This window comes from Hibiscus syriacus, unplaced genomic scaffold, assembly GCF_006381635.1.
Source record: "Hibiscus syriacus cultivar Baekdansim isolate YM2019G1 unplaced genomic scaffold, ASM638163v2 tig00111234_pilon, whole genome shotgun sequence".
Taxonomy (NCBI): Eukaryota; Viridiplantae; Streptophyta; class Magnoliopsida; order Malvales; family Malvaceae; genus Hibiscus; species Hibiscus syriacus.
The window spans coordinates 753293-773215 of NW_024063028.1; the positions used below are offsets into that span (position 1 = coordinate 753293).

At 35.0% G+C, this 19923-nt stretch overlaps 2 pseudogenes; one reads left to right on the plus strand and one right to left on the minus strand.

The window, feature by feature from the left end:
• Window positions 1–3517: 3517 nt before the first annotated feature.
• Window positions 3518–8780, minus strand: LOC120156628 (annotated as a pseudogene).
• Window positions 8781–11882: 3102 nt separating this feature from the next.
• Window positions 11883–19923, plus strand: part of LOC120156739 — a 31546-nt pseudogene continuing 23505 nt past the window's right edge.

Consider the following 19923-nt stretch of genomic DNA (forward strand, 5'->3'; position numbering starts at 1 on the left):
AATCAAGCCGTATAAGTGTTGTATCCTTTTGCTTTTTTGGAAGGAAAGATATGGTTCAGAGTTGAAAAGCTGTGACAGCCTTGTGTTTCGTGAATGTCTACCATTTTTAACTGTGTTGCAGCATTTGTCTTGAAATAATAACAGTTGAAACCAGTGCATGGAAGAACCTTGGCAAAACCGTCATGCGTGATGGATCGTGGGTTGCAGCGAGGAGATTTTTTTAAAGAAATGTGAATTCAAATGGCATCAAGAATTACATTCAATCTGATACGCCCCAGTTTATCAAAATAAAACCATACAAAATTGTCAATAGACAAAGCCCATTGCGCGAGTGAGTGCGCGACTCAATTGGCTGACCTATTAGTGTTTCAGTGAGGAGATGGTTTTGAGATGTGTTGATAAACAAATGGACCATGACGGTTAGAGGCAGTTCATCCCTTTTTAATTTGGGTGGAGAGTCGTAGTCATTGACAGTGTAAAGGTTCTTTGTCTTTATGAAGATATAGAAACAATTGATAGGGAGGAAAAATGAAGAGTTTGATCCCTTCTCTCGTCTTAATCGAGAGAATTTATTAGTATTGGTGTCGACGTTAAGTTTATTATCGTTTCTCGTAGGTTGATAATCTTAGTAGATACGATCAACTATCAATAGATTTAACCAATGCTTGAAAGAACCTAGAGAAAACTGTCATGCGGGATGGATTGTGTGTTGCAGTGAAGAGATGGTTTTGAGATGTGTTGATAAGAAAAATGGATCACAACGGTTAGAGGTAGTTCATTTATTTTTAATTTGAATGGAGAGTCGTAAATCATTGAATATGGATAAAGAATGAAGAGTATGATCCATTCTCTTGGTTTTAATCGAGAGACTTTATTAGTACTGGTGTCAACTATAATTTTGTTATCATTACTTGTAGATTGATAGTCTTAGTAGATATGATCACTAACAATAGATTTAACGTGCTTGAATGAACCTTGAGAAAACCGCATGCGCGATGGATCGTGTGTTGCAACGAGGAGATGGTTTTGAGATATGTTGATAAAATGGATCACGACGGTTAGAAACAATTCATCCCTTTTTAATTTGGGTGGGAGTGGTAAGTCATTGACAAGTGTCAAGATTCTCTGTCTTCATGAAGAGATAGAAAATGATTGAATAAGTAGGAAAAATGAAGAGTTTGATCCCTTCTCTCGGTCTTAATCTAGAGACTTTATTAGTACTTGTGTCGACTATAAGTTTATTATCATTATTCGTAGGTTGATAGTCTTAGTAGATATGATCAATTGATAATAGATTTAACCAACGCTTGAAAGAACATTGGGAATACCGTCATACGCGATGGATCGTGTGTTGCAACGAGGAGATGGTTTTGAGATATGTTGATAAGACAAATGGATCACAACGGTTAGAGGCGGTTCATCCCTTTTTAATTTGGGTGGAGAGTTGTAAGTCATAGACAAGTGCCAAGATTCTCTATCTTCATGAAGAGATAGAAAATGACCGAATATGGAGTAAAAATGAAGAGTTTTAACCCTTCTCTCGATCTTAATCGAGAGACTTATTAGTGAGATGTGTTGATAAGACAAATGGATCACGACGGTTAGAGGCGGTTCATCCCTTTTTAATTTGGGCGGAGAGTTGTAAGTCATAGACAAGTGCCAAGATTTTCTATCTTCATGAAGAGATAGAAAATGACCGAATATGGAGGAAAAATGAAGAGTTTTAACCCTTCTCTCAATCTTAATCGAGAGACTTATTAGTGAGATGTGTTGATAAGACATACGGATTACGATGGTTAGAGTCAATTCATCCCTTTTTAATTTGGGTGGAGAGTCGTAAGTCATTGATAAGTGTCAAGATTCTCTGTCTTCATGAAGAGATAGACAAGGATTGAATATGAAGGAAGAATGAAGAGTTTGATCCATTATCTCGGTTTTAATCGAGAGATTTTATTAGTACTGGTGACGACTGTAAGTTTATTATCATTACTCGTAGATTGATAGTCTTAGTAGATATAATCGATTGACAATAGATTTAACCCTAGTAGGTTGTAAGACTGTCAAAGGTTGTGTCAAAAGATTGTAATTTTCCGAGAGATATTAGGTATTAAAGACCTTTCTTTTTGAGATATTCTTCCGGGGGGTTTCGTAACCCTTGAGGTGCATAAGAGATCAGAGATGCTCCTCAATTTTTCATTGGTCCCCCATGGTGATGTTTTAGGTTCAACAAAGTTGTCATTTATCGTTGTTGGGGAAACGTTTTAGATTGAGAAAAAATATAAAAGGGGGAGGCCCCTCCCCTCTTGTTGCAGTTTCACGTGAGTGGCTTGCATATTGCTGAATCAAGTTATACCTCAAAAGCGACGTGACTGAAACCATTTTCCCCGACACATGGGGGCGGCGCGTTGTCGCTTTGCCTTGCCACTTCCCTTTCGGTTGATTTGATATCCATGGGTTATTGGCTACCTCACCGTCCAACTGCTCTAATTAACTAACAATTCATTTGGGAATCAACCAGCTCGGAAATGGATGGGTCCTTCCTTTGTTTGTTTTAGAGCAAGATTCCTCCATCACCTATTTTGCAGCTTTCTAATGGCCCCTTCTCCCTTCTTTTTCCCATCTTGATTACACCCACTCTTTCTTTTGGGAGTTTTCAATTAGCTGAGATTCTTCTCAATTCTCATATTTCTTTTAACTTTAATTATGAGTCGCTTATTGTAGATTCTTACCGGTAATTTTTTAAATGTTGCATAAATTGAGTTAATTCCGCTATACATCCTCAAATTAGAGCTTTCTTTCTAAATTAGTCTCTAAATTTTTGGACATTTCAATTTCATTTCCAAACTATGACTTCAATTCTAAATTGATCCTCAAACTTTTAAACATTCCAAATTCATCCCCCAAACTATGACACTCATTCTAATTTGATCCGCATGCTTTTGAACATTCTAATAACATCCCTCAATATTATTCAAAAGTTTGGAGTCCAACATCAAATGAGAGTCATACTTTGGGGATGTATTTGGAATGTTTAAAAGTTTAGGGACTAATTTAAAATAAGAATTATGGTCTACAGATGAAATTTGATTGTTCAAAACTTAGGGATCAACTCTATTTTAAAATGTTAAAAAAGTTTATGAACTGTGAAAACGAGAAAGGAAGAAAGAAAAAATTATGAATCAAATGAGAAAGACTTGTACTCATTTTCTTACTTTAAGTCTTAACTGTTTGATTAATAAACTTTTAATTCTTTTACCGAATAAAATCTAAATCATTGGTAAATATATTCATTCCAAGATATGCACCTAAATTAATTAGAAACATAATGTTTAAAAATCTTCAATATCATAGGTGTTACCTTAACTAGTACTCAATCGAGTATTATTAAATATTATAATGCATTAAAATTCATAAATAGAATTGTTAATTACCGCATTTGATAAAATTTTGGTTGCATTAGAAAACTACAAGTTTACTGTGCTTTTGAAACCAAGGAATCGATGTTCCCCGTCCCCATTGTTTGATTAAACGCATGCCTCTGTGGGTTGGGGAACTTCGACTACACTTTCACGTGATGTTTGAATCAAAATTTTGAGGGGGTAGCTGTAATTGGCAATCAGGTTATTTACCTCAAGGATGAGGCTTCATTTGTTCATTTTCCTTTGAGTTTACAGTGCGCATACAAACAAGACCCGAAAAACCCAAGAGATTGGCCAACAACATTCACCTGACAGCAAAAACAGCAAGGCAGGTGAGATGGCTATACCAGATTAAGCGAATCTTTCATGTAATGAGCCCTTAGGAGCCCGTACTCACCAAATCGAAGGGAAGCCCGCCAAACAGTAGCCACCCCAGTCCAATAGTAAAAAGATCCTATCATAAAACAAATGTCAGCAAAACCTCAATGATATCAGGTGATAAGCTACATAAAAGGAGAGGAAAGGCAAGAATCCATTGGATCTGTACACAAATTTAAATATAATTTTACCATTCTTTAGGAAACATTACTACATATTAGGGGCAAAGTTAGAGAATACATATTAGGAAACATTACCACAATTTTAAATGTAGTTTTACCACATATTACCAGCAAAGTTAGAATTTTTGCAATAGAGGTCCAGATTGAACTATAAGTTTTTGGAGGTTAAAATATAATTTTACCATCCTTTAGGAAACATTACCTAACATTTTTAAGAGGTCAAGGTCCTCTGCCTGCCCCCACAGGCCTCAAGTTCAACTGCCTTGACTTGGGCAAAGTCGGAAATTTTATGTTAGAGACAAAACTAATTTACAAGTTTGTGTATCTTTGTAGGTGGGGAATACATTTTTCCCATTTATTAGCAAACAAAGCTAGCAAATTTAAGTGTTTGAAGGAACCCACCTGCCCCTGCATGACTGACTGCATGCCATAAAATTAATGTCAAACACAATTATGTCATGTTGTATTCTAAAATAAGTGATCTAACCTTCAAATTACCACATATTGTCTGTGTCAGAGCTGAATTGAGTGTTGTATTCAAGAACACGAAATAGTTTATCAGGAAAGCCATGATACGCGAGAGAAGCATCACAAACTGCGAAATATTCAAACGATTAAAGTGTTAAAAGAGTTCAAATGCTGTAAAGTTTTGATGTTGACATATCAATATGTCATGAAAGTTATTAACAGATGGATTTGCAAAATAGCTAACAATAAATGTACTTCCTTTCTGGATAACATCATGAGGAAAAAGATTCTTAGTAGAAGATTATTTTGTGAAAAGGAAGCACCTGGAATCCTCTAGAATATAGATAAGGGAAGCTCATCATTGCTACAAGGTCACCTCTGACGTCCAAAGCAACAAAATTGGTGCACAAATTATTCCTTCAGGAGTCAATTTTTCACAGGGAATTCAGATAAACCTAATATGTTACTTTTAGATGGATCACATGGATAAAAACAGTTCTTTTAATCCTTCAATCTTACCATTGCACCACATAAGGCCAAAGCTATTGAGGCCACTGGATTTACCTGAAAATTTCGAGTCTATCGTCAATAAGTAAAAAGAAAGTAAACATTCATGGGAGATAAAGGAGAATAAAATAGAATAATACTGATCTGAGCTATGGAAGCAAGATATATGGCCGTGCAGATGTTTGCTATAAAAACAATGGTATAGCTGTAGGCATCAAATGACAAATCACGAGCTCCAGCAACAAATGCACCGAATATAATTATCCCCACACTGATGAAATCCTTGGATTAGTCCATTATGAAAGTTATTAGTCGCATTTTGAACATTCAGCGTAGATGTAGTGATAAATAGAATTTGAACATTCGGTTACTGAATTGTGCAATCTCATGATAGAATTTGTAGATATAATATGGCTCTGCTGGGTCAAATATCACATGTATACTGCATGCAGATACCAAAAGGGAAAAGAAAAGGTATGTTCACATTCAACAGAGAATTTTATAAACATCCACAATCTTATATGCAAAAAAATTGTCGAAGATAAAACTTAATTGAATACAACAAATTGTATTTTTTTCCACAACGCTGTTTTAGTTTTAATCTGGTTTCAATATTTTTCAAATTTTATTTCACCTTTTTTGAGAATATAACCACAATTTCAGACAATGAGACTGTCTACATATATCAAATTATTTGTATATCACCATCCCCAGTTGTCAACCCTTAATTCTCTCTGTCAACCAAACCTTCCATAAAGGGAACTTTGTATGTGTGCAAGTGCAAGACACAAGTCTAAACGGCAGGAACACCCTGAACCTTATATGATGCAGAAATCTTAAATAGTTCTTATTGTCTAAACTTAATTCTTATTGTCTACACCAATATAAAAAAATGATAGTTCTTATCTGCAAATCATGAGAGCACAAAATGGATGGAAAAATCCAGACTTTGTACATAAAAAATCCAGTCGTATTCATGATGCAGAATCCAACTGTTAGAAAAAATTAGTATATAAAAAGCTCCATACCTGCCAACGACATATGATGAGTGTTTCCGTCCAGTCAAAAGGAACTCCACAGTCATGGTAAAAGCAACAGTAGTCCATCTTAGGGTGGTGTACATAGGAACATTTATGTCACGAACAGACTCCATGGTGACTAACTTTTAGCATACAAGTAAGTAAAAAAGGAACATTTATAAGAAAGATTAACGTTTCACCAAGCACACAGAAAAAATAATTTCCAGTCTTTAGTACATACCATGTATAGCAAATATGAAACTGCCAAAGGAAGGGTATGCAACAGTGTTTTCACTGGTACTAAAGTTACCGGGTTACTAGTAATGCTCTCTGGCTCCACCTCTGTGAAAGAGATTATCTTCCATCGTTTCATGGCATAGAGAAACATGCTAGAGCATAGCATCTAAATACAAATAAGAGTTAAACTGATCCAATAAACTAATAAGAGAATACCAAATTTAATGCATTGAAGTTCAACTGTCAAATCCAAATGTCGTAGCGTGGTAGGAATTAAACTCTAAATAACAGGAATTGAGCAGAAATTATGTAGAAATTTGTCAAACTCTATTGCAAAAAAGGACGAAGATCGTGAAAAGATTAAAAAAAATGCAAAAACACTGTACATTCTTGGTTATGCGGTGCAGGGAAAGTATATCTAGCTTTTCTTAGGAGGGAAAAAAAGGATGGGCAGGGAGTAATACCAGCAAACGAATGTGACTTTGGACCTTATGCACGCTTTTGGTCATGCAAAGGTTAGGGGAGACATGCTACTACATAAAGTGCAGGATCCTTTACCCATATATATATCTAGATTTTCAAAAAATAAAATGATAATAACAACAACAAAAAACTGTTACTGAAGCCTGCTGATGGTTTGATATAGTATGTTTTAACAGAGGATAATTGTCAATTAATTGGCAACATTGGTTCAAGAAGCAAAAATTTCCTTTCTTTATAATATGTCAATAGAAGTCATGGATATTTGAAGTTTGAACCTTTATGTAGTAACCCAAATTAGGAGTTCTCTAAATATCATAGTAGGCTAGGCAGTATTTCTTCAAAGTTCAGACTACAGTAAACAAAAAAAAATTCATTGCCTTCTCACAGAAGCTTCACCGTCATCATGTCAAGTGTAGAAATTATAAATTATAAATCTAAAGATATCTTCCAACCGAACACTACAATAATTGAGAATACAATTGCTCCATAAGGCATTCGGAAATAAGAAATCCTTCTCTTTTTCATATTTTATTTCTGGGGGAAAAATCATGCATATGATTTGAGGAAGAGCTTCAACTCTTAAAATCTACTTATTAGGAATGATTTTAGCACTTATTTCTTTCAGTTGTATATGTTACTGGGTTTATGAAACTCTTTGAGATTATATTCAGCTATCTAAAGAGGGAATCTGTCAGATAGCAATTGTTTATGCATAAAATTGTCATTGGAAATCGTAAGAAAAATAGGATATTCCATTAAGCCACTCAACTGAGAGAATATACAACTATTCTACAAAGGACACATGCTTAGGCTAGCTCATGATGCCAAGTTAGCAAGAGATGAACCTGAGAAAGTGTGATCACGTGTGCATATGGAAAGCTGTAAAAAGAAAGAGCTGCTTTGTTGAACAGGACTAAGAAAACTGCAGAGAGAACCCAAAAGCATAATTAATTAACCAAAACATGGAGAACAAAGTTACATAAGTTGATTCAATCATTAATCAGAACCAGGTTTTTTTTTTCTTGCATCAAAAGGACAAACAAATAAAGCTCAAAACCGTGTAGCTTCAACAAGGATAAACAGATAAGAAATCAGTTTTTGTAGTTGATGATAAATGCAGTGACAATTATTCTTCCTCTCTTAATTCAAGGAATTCTTCGAAACAGTATTTCACTATTTCTTACATCGCTGTGACAATGTATACTTGGTACATTGTAACTCAAAACACGACTTGTTGATTTATTATGTGACCAAAAGAAAGAAGTTACTCTACTCTAGAATCCTTTCCACCAATTTTAGAGAATGTATTCCAAAATTTTCATAGGAAAACTCACAGTTCTTCCAAACACATCAAAATATGGCCGTACAACTTCGTTGATGAACACTGATTCCGTAAATTGTTACTTAGCACCGTTTAAACTAGACTAGATTTTCGCATCAGTTGTTATTCGTTCCATAAACTGTTGTCCGCGCGCGAAATTTTAAAATTCCACCAGATGTTCTGAATTTTGTCTCTTTGATTCAATATTTTAAGTTCATAATCCAATGTTTTCTTTTTTCTTATTTAGATTCAAACGAACAACTTAAGTTCGTAACAAACACTTAAAACTGCTAATAAGATTCGAAATTCCGTAGTACAATAATGATTTTTTTCGTTTTATTCCAGAACTCTGTAGCCAAACAAGTGATAAGAATAAAAAAAATGACATCCACTAAATATTATCAAATATATTTTCCAAACAACGAATAAAATAGTTTTGACAAATTCTGACGTCATGCCACTGCTTTACATTCTCATGACAAAAAACCAAAACGAAATAAGAATTAGTCTACCGCAAAAGAAATAGGGTTATATGCGAAAATTGACGAGAAACAAACAGAAAAAAAATATTGAAAACGAGAGTTTTGAAGTTTCTGAGACCTGCACTGAACATGTAACCAAGAGCAGCGTACAATCCTTTGTTGTAGACGGCGGAGGCAACGGCGGTTTCACGTCGGCCTTCGGTTTTGGAAGGAACGATTAGCGGCAATCCTTCCGTCTTTATGGAAGCCATGGCCTGATTTTCTAGTTCTCTTTTTGTTTTTGAGAAATGGAGACAGCAAAGAGTTAAGTGAGAAGTGTCCTTTTTTTGTGGGGAGGAGGATGAAGAGAAGAAGGGAATATTTGAGTGGGCAGAGCCCCATAGTGCGTACGATTGGAGACGTGGCATTGCCACTACCAAGTGAGGGTCCACTTTAAGTTAAATCTCCGGTCCCACACAAAGATATTACCTTCCAATTCAATTTGATTTTTACTACGAATGGTAATTAAACTTCATTAAAACAAAATAATGAGAGAAATTAAAATTACAATATACTTAAACATAAAAAGATAAATGAGGATAATAATTACAAAAATAACATTCAACATTAAAATAAGTCGGTAACTTTCATAAAACTTATTGTTTTTATTAAACGAGACGCTTGCAATGTGATAAAACAGTGTTTAGTGAAACAAATAATTTTATAAATTATTTCGTTATACAATTCTAATTATATCGATAAATAATCATTTATCAAATAGGAGATCGCAATGCATAATCATTGAAAAACTAATCAGAAAACAAATGTCGTGATAATCTTTGAACGGATACCATAACGATCGCAAATGTATGCGGAAAACGTTCTAAAATTCATAAGAAACGTACTATAAAAGTAGGGAAAAAACATGTTATAATGACATGAATTCTTATTTAAAATTTAAAAAAACTCGAAAAAATAAATGACATAGTATGAAAAAACAAAAAAAAATAAAATATATCGTTTTGACATCGCTTCGACTGATGAAAGTTGTGCTTCTTTTTTGTTCGATTGATCTTCCTTGTTTTGGACTTTCGGATTGAATTTTGATATATCGTTTGCGTTAGTGGATAATTTTCTTATGTTGTTCTATTATGATTTGCGGTTTGTCAGTGATCTTTCAATAGTTTGATAATTTTTTATGATTTGTTTGTCGATTCGATCAGATTTATTTGTATATATTTTTTGTTCGAGTTATGATCTTTTGTCAAATTTATTCGTATTTATCTTTTGTTCGAGTTATGACCCTTTGTCAAATTTATTCGTATTTATCTTTTGTTTAATTATAAATAATTACTTGTAGGGATAACTATCATTAAGCTTGAAAAGATTATTAATATATGAGTTATTATTATTATTAAGTTTGAAAATATTAATAAAATATAAAACTAAAATAAGAGTATTATAATGATATAATTTGTTATATAAATTACTATTTGACACAGTAAAAATAAACAAAGTACAAGAGATTTTCATTCATGTTATGTATCTTTAATTATTTATTTGGATCAAAGTTGTTAGTGAAGAAAAAACTTATATTGATATAATAAATTCATGTTGAAATACCCACTCAAAAAATTAGATAAGTAACACGAATAAATCTAAATTAATTAAGACAAAATCTTTGAACCAAGAGGACAATAAATATATATATATATATATATATAGTGAGTCGGGAGAGTATTTGTGCCTCTAAGTTTGGGGGCTATGTCTTAAAAATTTGAAATGTCAGAATAGAGCTTGCGTTGCTTTTGATGAAGAACTTACTTGCGGTTGAAGGAAAGCAAGTGGGGAAGTCGTCCTTAGCTCGTGCAAGGTTGTTCGGATGGTGGGAAGGATTGGGTTGTTATTCGGTTCAAAGTTAAATCGTTCATTGTCTATATACTTAGGTAGTGTTTGGTTCAAGGATTGTGAGATTCTCATCTCATGAGAATCCCACATTTCCATGAGTTGGGAATTCCACATTCCCATGTTTGGTTGGTCGAAAATCTCATTTCCGGTAATGTTTTATTACTAATAGTAGATTTTTTGAGATATATTACCGAGAATGTCATTACCTCCCTTCCCTTAGGTATTGTAACATTACCGGTGTTTTGGACTAAAATGTCCTTAAATTTTTTTTTTCAAAAATATCATTCTTCTGTCATTGAATAATAAAAATTCTACGAAAGTTAAATTACAAATTTATCCTTAAATTATTTTGGATTTACAAAAAAAATTATAATTAAAATTGTATATGAAGTTCTGGGGTAAAAAAAATTATTTTTTCATTAAACCTTTTTTATATTTTTAATTTTGTAAAAAAATTATAAATATTATGAATTTAATTTTTAAAGAAAATATATAAATTTTTTACAATTTGTAATATTATACAAATATATAATAAGGACAATTTGGTCAAATATACTTTCCAATAATCTTTTATTCCTTTAACCAAACACGATAATCTTATATTCCTGCTAAACCAACCAAACATAAAATACAACATTCCCAGTAATCCTATTCCCTGATAATCTTTTATTCCCACTAGTAATCTTACATTCCGTGAACCAAACGCACCCTAAGGTAATTTGGTGTGCTTACATTTACGGTATATGGGAGGAAAGAAATTGTATACAAATTAGAAATGCCAATAAAAGCATTGTGATTTATATTATATATATCACAAGCTTACAAATCGAGATAGGAGATATTATAATTAAGATTTAAATATCTTATTATTTTCCTTTAAATTAGAACTATATTCATTATATTAATTGAAAACAATATCAGAAAGTATAATAAACATAATATAATTTAGATTTTTATAATCAAAATAAAATGAGATATCAATAAAGGATGCCCAATAAATTAAATCGAAAGCAACAATATTTGTATTATTGATTTTTTATTAATATGAGATAAATATAAAGTAATATTTATTCAAACAATTCTAATTGTTTGACATGAAATACTACATATATAATATTAAAACTCGAAAATTCAATAAATAATAATAATTCTTTATGTATTAAGATTTATTGATTTATGTATTATTGATTATTTTAAATGTAGTAATAAAGTAAAAGTGTTACCTAAAAAACTATTATTACGAAATCTAAATTTAGTAATTATGAATTGGTTACGCCGATAAGTAATGCAGCTTATCATACTAGAGCTACATTAACTTATCATTCATATCAAATAGATTGACTTCTCATCTAATATCGTATCGTTTACGGTATTTAATTAATTAATTTGTCTGATGCTGGCATATTTGAAGTTATTTATTTATTTAATTTTTGTTTGTTTGTTTGCTATTTTTCTTTTTCATCATTCAAAGCCGAACCCCTTTCCTCCTCTGTATACTTCACCAGAAACAGCAACGAAGAAGGAGAGAGAGACAGTCAGAGACAGACCTGCCGTTCTCTTCGATTTCTTCAAAAATTTATCCCGATCTGTGCAATTAATCTGGTATTTTTTTTCATCTTCGTTTCTGTAGTTTTGTGTAGCTTTTTATTTTTGTTTTGGATAATATTATTGAGTTGTAAATTTTATGAGGCTGGACTGTAATTTATTTAGTGTTTTTTGGGTTTATATTTTTTGAAGTATAATTGATTGTGAGAAGCTCAGATCTCTGTGTTTTATTGTCTCGTTGATATCTTTTTACAGAATTACAATAATGTCCTCGCTTAGCAGAGAACTTGTGTTCCTTATACTTCAATTCCTTGAGGAGGAGAAGTTTAAAGATACTGTTCACAAGTATGCTTTAATATTTGAACTCTTTTTCCCGACTTCAATTTAAATTTATTAATTCGTCGATGCATATATATTGTGTATTTGTTGATTAATATTTTAATAGATTGGAGCAAGAGTCAGGGTTTTTCTTCAATTCGAGATATTTTGAGGAAATGGTGACAAATGGAGAATGGGATGAAGTAGAGAAGTATCTTTCAGGGTTTACAAAAGATGATGATAATAAACATTCTATGAAAATTTTCTTCGAGATCCGAAAACAGAAGTACCTTGAAGCTCTTGACAAGTAAGCCCTTTTCTTAAACATTATTTTTGACGGGTCTTGTGAGTTGGTTTGTCAAATATGGGAGTTAATTTAGTTGCCATATAAAGGGAATGATTGTAAGCTCATCTGAATTTTCCTAAATAAATGCAGGAGGGATCGCACCAAAGCCGTGGAGATTTTAGTTAAGGACTTAAAAGTGTTTTCCGCATTTAATGAGGAACTTTTTAAGGAAATTACACATCTGTTGACATTGGACAACTTCAGGTATGAATTAAATATTAGTTCTCAGCTTATGCTTGTCTAACATGGCATTACTTTGACTTATTTATGCATGTCTTCATGAGATTTTATGGCTTATGCTTAACACACACAGAAAATGAGCAACTATCAAAATATGGAGACACAAAATCTGCTAGGGGTATAATGCTTGCTGAATTAAAGAAGTTAATAGAGGCTAATCCCCTTTTCCGTGATAAGCTTCAGTTTCCTACCTTGAAGAATTCAAGATTGCGGACGCTAATAAATCAGAGGTTCCATATTCTTGTGTAGATTCTATAGTTGATTCTTCCTTTGTTCCTTTTGTGAGTTTACTAACAGTTATTTATTGCCATTATAATGCAGTTTGAATTGGCAGCATCAGCTTTGTAAGAATCCAAGGTCTAATCCAGATGTAAAAACCCTATTTGTAGACCACAGTTGTGGACAACCAAATGGTGCACGAGCTCCATCCCCTGTCACTAATCCTTTAATGAGTACTGTTCCAAAGGCAGGGGTTTTCCTCCACTGGGCGCTCATGGTGTAAGTTATTAGAAGTCATAAGTAATTATGCTGTTTCTGGAGTAAGTATTTCCTTTGATTTCATATACATGTACTTGCAGCCCTTTCAGCCCACACCTGCTGCACTTCCAACCTCTCTTGCAGGATGGATGGCTAACCCAACTCCTGTGCCTCACCCCGTGCCTTCTGCTGGACCATTAGGACTTGCTGCGCCTAACAACGCATGTGATGATTTATAGAATCTTTTCATTGAGTTCAAAGTGTTTTTGCTTTAGTAAGTTCAACATTTATGTGGGGGATAGATGTGAAGCTGTATTTGTATCTAGAAATACATATGTGGTGTAACACCCCAACCCGTACCCGACCCGGATACGAGTCCGAGATGTCACATTGACTTTTTAAAACGATGTTCTTCCAAAATAACTAAATATTTGAACTCATTTTAAGAAATACGATGATATATATTGAATTATGCTTCATTATAAAAATTTAAGGCAAAAAACGTATTCATGAACAGTAAAATACGGTAATGAACAGTGTTGTGAACAGTGCTACAGTACATCGATGCATTGCTACAGTGCACCGATGCACTAAAATTTCGAAGCAAAATTGTGCATCGATGCACTGTTACAGTGACTTTCGTAAAACGTCATAAAACTCGTAAAAATTTAACCGTTCATTAATATACATTTACATAAATACATTTAAAGCATGACAAAACTTGATCAGAGCATAAATACTTAATTTACCAACTTTGTTTACATGCCAACCTATTTTCACATAATAAAAATACTATTTAATCAACTTCTGATATGACCTTCAAGTGGAGTTATGTTTTTTTTATAGAAGTTGGAGGTATCATTAAAAACTCCCTTCGTATTCGTTCACATACTAAAGGTATGTTAACGAACATTGGAAGGAAGAAAAGGGTACCTCAAATATTATTGATAAAATACCCGATACAAAAGATACCACGGAATATCCTCTCATAGTGATGTACACCATTACAACAAACACCTTAACCTCATATGACCTCATCCAAAGCCACAGTCAAATCACCTTACTTCTAATTACACCACCAGCAGTAGGAATAAAACAGAACATAATACAAATTAAAAGCAACACCTACAACCATATAGACTAAAACAACCACAATTGAAGAGACAAGATCTATTGAGACTCGTCTTCTTCAGGAGCCCAAGAGTTTGGTTTGAATGAAGGTTCTATCTCATGCACCATGACCTTGAAGAAGTTGTCTGCAACCTTCAATTCCATCATCGCATCAATTCTCGCATCAGCCTTTGTGAGGACTTGATTTTTTGCCCGATCAAAGGATGATGGAGACTGACAACTTTCGCCGATAGCTAGTAATAAACCCCACTTATCAGCAATGTTCTTGAAAGTATCCCAATTCCATGCGTGAAAAGGAACACCCTCGCAAACTAACCATACTCGACGACACTCCATTACCAAACTCTCTGACCAAGCTTCGACTATGGAGAACCACTCTGCGATAATCTTTGATTTATCGTTCTTCACGCTTCTCAATGAAACATTGTCTTCGAAAATCATTAAAATCGCATTACCAGCAGCTCTCATTAAGGTGAAGCCAATGAGGCCCTTCGCTTGCATTTGCTGGCGAGATGACCAATTTTGACAAAGTCCTTGCACCACCCCACTAGACAATTGCTCAACACCTGAAGTTTTTCTTTATCTATAACACCTTCAACTTTATAATGATTCTTCCTCGAAACATCTTTCATCCCGGACTTGCGAAGAACATCTGTCGAGGACTTTCTCCAAAAGGACTGTCGAGGTTTGAATTTAGCGAAATAAACACCAATTTTGCTTCCGTCGATATGAGAACCATTCATTTTTGAGATCGCTCTCCTTGCTTCATCGATAGTTGCGAAGCGAATGAAACCAAAGCGAACTCCTTTTGAATTTATTTTATTTGGAATAAAAGCATCAAGAACCCGACCATGAGAGTGAAATAAAAATCCAAACCTCTTCCAGTGAATGTTCTCTGGTAAGTTATCAATAAATAACGTGTAGCATCCAGTCTTATCATTACTGCACCCCTTTGAGGTAGACTCTAACAGCTAAAAAGTCGAAGGGCCACGTTTAAGATCCACTGAGTTGTAGGCTCTCCTTGGTGAAATGAAGCCTAGATCCTTGATGCTGGCGTCGAGTCGAAAAAATCTGGAAGTTTTGGTGTTCAACGGCTACCGGAAGTGACGGCCGGCGCGGCGTCTGACGGCGGCGGTGGGTGGCTGATGATGGCGGCGGACAACGGGTGTAAGTCGGAGGAGAGAAAAATTTTCAAAAACGCCTGGGGAATTTGAAATTTGAAAACGCGGGTTAGAGAGAAGCTGTAGCTTCTCTTAAGCTTAGCTTTGATCTTCCTGCTTCTCAGTACCTACGTGTAAATCGCTTACACGCTAAGTCATAGACTTAGTGAGACATATAAATATAATAATAATGCATTTTGTATGAATATGAACATGCAATCTATCAATTCAATAATATCATATGCAATTCAATATAAACAATAATAAGAGAAAATCGCCTCAGTGACCAAAAATCCCATATAATATACGATTTTAACCAACTTTTTCCGGATTTGCCAAAATGACCAACAAAATCGCAATGCGATCGCTAATTCGCAACGCGATCTCCATTATCGCAAATTCGCGTTGCATTTTCGCAATGCGATAGTTGAAAATCGCGTTGCGATGGTCTATAGTGTCGTTGCGATTTTCCCAATTCGCAATGCGAATAAGTAAAACGCAACGCGAATTGGGAAAATCGCAACGCGAATAAGTAAATCGCAACGCGAATAAGTAAATCACAACGCGAATTGGGAAAATCGCAATGCGATACTGACTATCGCAATGCGATAATACAAAATCGCAACGAGATATTTACTTTCGCAACGCGATTCTGACTTTCGCAACGCGATAATACATAATCGCAATGCGATTTTCAAAGCGCCGTTAGTATCCTGGCCAAGTATTTTATTTTTAAATTCCAAACACGAATATTAATATATTAGAACACTAAACCGTCCACAGTATATCCCGTAATCGCAACTCATAACCTAAAACCTAAAATCACAACTCAGTCCCATCTCCATCTCTCACTCTCTCACCCATCTCCGACGAAATCCGTCCCCATCTCCGGCGAAATCCGTCTATCTCCATCTCTCAGAGCCACCCTCACAATCAGAAATGGAAAATCAACCAAATCAACCAACGAGGGTTAGTTTTTTTAATTATTTTCTTTTTGAAATTTTTGCATTATTATTAGGTTTTTCATATTGAAATTGATGATAAGTTTACTGGTAATTTTAATAATAGATTAACCATTTCACTTAGATTGCTTATTAAATCAACCGAGAATCGCAACGCGAAATGCAAATCGCAACGCGATTTTAGTTTCGCGTTGCGATTCTCTCGTTGCGATAGTCAAATTCGCGTTGTGATAGTCATTTTCGTGTTGCGATTTTCATTTTCAGAAACTATTCTTCTTCTGCAAATTGAAACTTGAATGAATTGCATTACTTCAACCAAAAAACAAAGACAAATACGAAATTCACAGTGTTGCAAATTTAAGTTTGAAGAATAAACTACTACTCTTTATGTTTATTATTGTTTTTTGTATATCTTCACAGTGTAGTTTTTGGTATATCTAATTTAGTATGTTTATTGTTTTTGTAGAACTTTTATTCGGCTCAATTGACATTGAGAAATAAAGTCAGCCTGGCCAAAACAATTGCGTCGAAGCTTTCACCTGCACAAAGAAAAATGTTTGAGGATACATGCTTCGGGCCATGGCTGAAAGTACAACATCCCGGTGGAGATGCGATGTTGACACACTTGTTTCTTCAAACCATGACTAGCGATCTACCAGAGACTATACAACGTCGTGATGAAGAGATATGGTTTGATTTTCCACCGGCGTATACGTGTTTTGGGCGGGAGGAGTTTTGCTTAATCACCGGTCTACGCTTCGGACACGATGATGTAGGTCGGTACACTAGACACATTACCCGCCCATGATGGCTATCCCGGGTTTTTCCTGAGCTGGAGAGGCCGAGTCTACACGTAGAAGACCTGACAAGATTGTTGAATAATAAAGACGGTTTTACTCGGATGGATGACGTCGACGTTGTCCGAGTATGCCTTCTAATTCTTTTGCATGCCGGCTTTTTAGACAGAGAGGCCAGACAACCTATTCCAAATGATCTAATCAAATTGGTAGAAGACCTAAATGCGTGGAACATGTTTCCGTGGGGCTCGTATTTATGGAAAGCTACATTGAATAAGTTATCGTCTGCTTTGGATGATCGAAAAAGTTTGCATGGCGATGGTTCCAAATACACTTTGACAGGCTTTATTTGGGCATTTAAGGTAAGAATTTTTATATGATGTTTCCAAAATTATAAGTAATTATTTAACAATTACTAATGTTTGTTATTATATTGTTTGTAGATTTAGATATTTGAGGCATTTCCCGCCATGAAGACATATGCAATAAAAACTTCAAATGATATTCCCAGGGCTATTTCCTGGAAGAGGAAACGGACCTTGCAATGGGAAGATTTACTACGATATACGACAATAAATAATGTAATTTAACATAAATACTACCATATGTTTATAAACAAGTTATTACTAGTACACGTTTAACTTTGTTTGATCTTTTATATTGTTAGGAGGCCAACACTCCTCTACAGAGGTTGACACCCACGGAAGCTGAGCTTGTCACTAATTGGTGGCAAGCTAGTAAGCGTTTTTTTGATGGAACGGTTGATGAGCAGCCTCCACTTCGGGAGCCATCACCTCGCCCAGAGCTATCACCTCACCCAGAGCCATCATCTGATCGACCCGGCTATACACCTCCACAACGACAGCCATCACCTATTCTGTCACATCATCGAGCCTCTTCTCCACCATCACCGCAAGATAGGCGATCGGTAAAGATGCCACGACGTTTATCTCCATGTTCTCCACCTCAACGGGATGAGTTAAGGGAGTTACGTGATGAGGTCAATGCCTTACGTGAGGAGGTCGGTACTTTACGCAAAGACGATGGTGCATGGCGTGTTGAGGTGTCTACATTACGCGGTGAGGTAGCCGCTCTACGTGAGATGGTAGCATCGTTGCAGAATGAGGTTCATCCTCTACGCAACGAGGTAAGTTTAAGATTTTTCATACTCGTAATTCATTCGGTTGCTGCCAATACTGCTAAAATTTTTTTCTTAGTATTTGTTTTTGGTTTTGTTTTTGTCTTTTGGTTGAAGTAATGCAATCCATTCAAGTTTCAATTTGCAGAAGAAGAATAGTTTACTTTCGCAACACGAAAATGACTATCGCAACGCGGAAATGGCTATCGCAATGCGAAATGAAAATCGCAATGCGATTTTGTCGTTGCGATTTTCATTTCGCATTGCGATAGCCATTTCCGCGTTGCGATAGTCATTTTCGCGTTGCGATTTTAAGTTTCGTGTTGCGAAAGTAAACTATTCTTCTTCTGGAATGTTTATATATGTTGTCCTTTTAAATGTTTATATAAGTGCTTACTTCTGGAATGTTATCTGAGCATTTTGTGAACTATGATAGAATAATGACTTGGGTGAATACAATGCTAGTTTGAAACATATTTGTCTTTGTTTAATATCATGTCTGTTTATTTACTGATTTATGTATTAATTTTTTTAGCGGCCCGATAAGGTGGATGCTTTACGTCGGGTTTTCCTTGCACGACGGAGTTCACGCATCAGACAGCGTGGACGTGTTATTACGTCTCCGTTCACCCCAATGGTGCGAAGACTCCGCAAGAAGAAGCCCGACTCACCGGTCATCCCTCAAGAGTCCCCTCCAATCGTTCAATAGGCCCCTATTCTCCCTCAAGATTCCCCCACCGTTCAAGAGGCCACTGTCATCGTTGAAGAGGTCCCTCCCACCATTCCAGAGCCCGATTCACATGGGGTAATATATCGAAGTATTGAGAAACCCCCACCGATTCCAGAAATGATGGATGAGAGTTGGCTCTCGTATGAGTTACCGGCTAGTTCCCTTCCGGTATCTAAAGTGGAGAGGAGACAACTACCGGAAACAATTGTGGATAATACCCTTTGGGCTAAGACCGCAGTTGATTTTTATCTACATGAGCGGAGCCAAGGGTGTTACACTGACATCAACAAACTCAACGATGAAATGTTTTTGTTGTTTGATCGGTCTTGGTGGGGTGTGCTATTAGGGGTTGAAGACAATGGCTATTTGGATGTGGAGGTAAGTCTTATATTTGTCTTATATATGATTTTGATTAATTTGTTTAAAAATTAATGTAATTCACTAATATATGTATTTTTTTGTAAAACAGCATATCGATACGTGGGTGTCACGTCTACTAATAATAAGGAAGCTTAGGAAAAATAAAAAAAATTCGCTATATACAAAAATGTCGACGGCTTTTCACGCAGTTCACTTGAAGAATCAACGAGATGAATCATTTTTGTTGGGCAATGGACAAGCTAAACTTTTTCCTGCATGGTGGGAGGTCGATAAGGTTAGTGTTTATTTTTTAAATTTTTTAAAGGTGTTCATAAA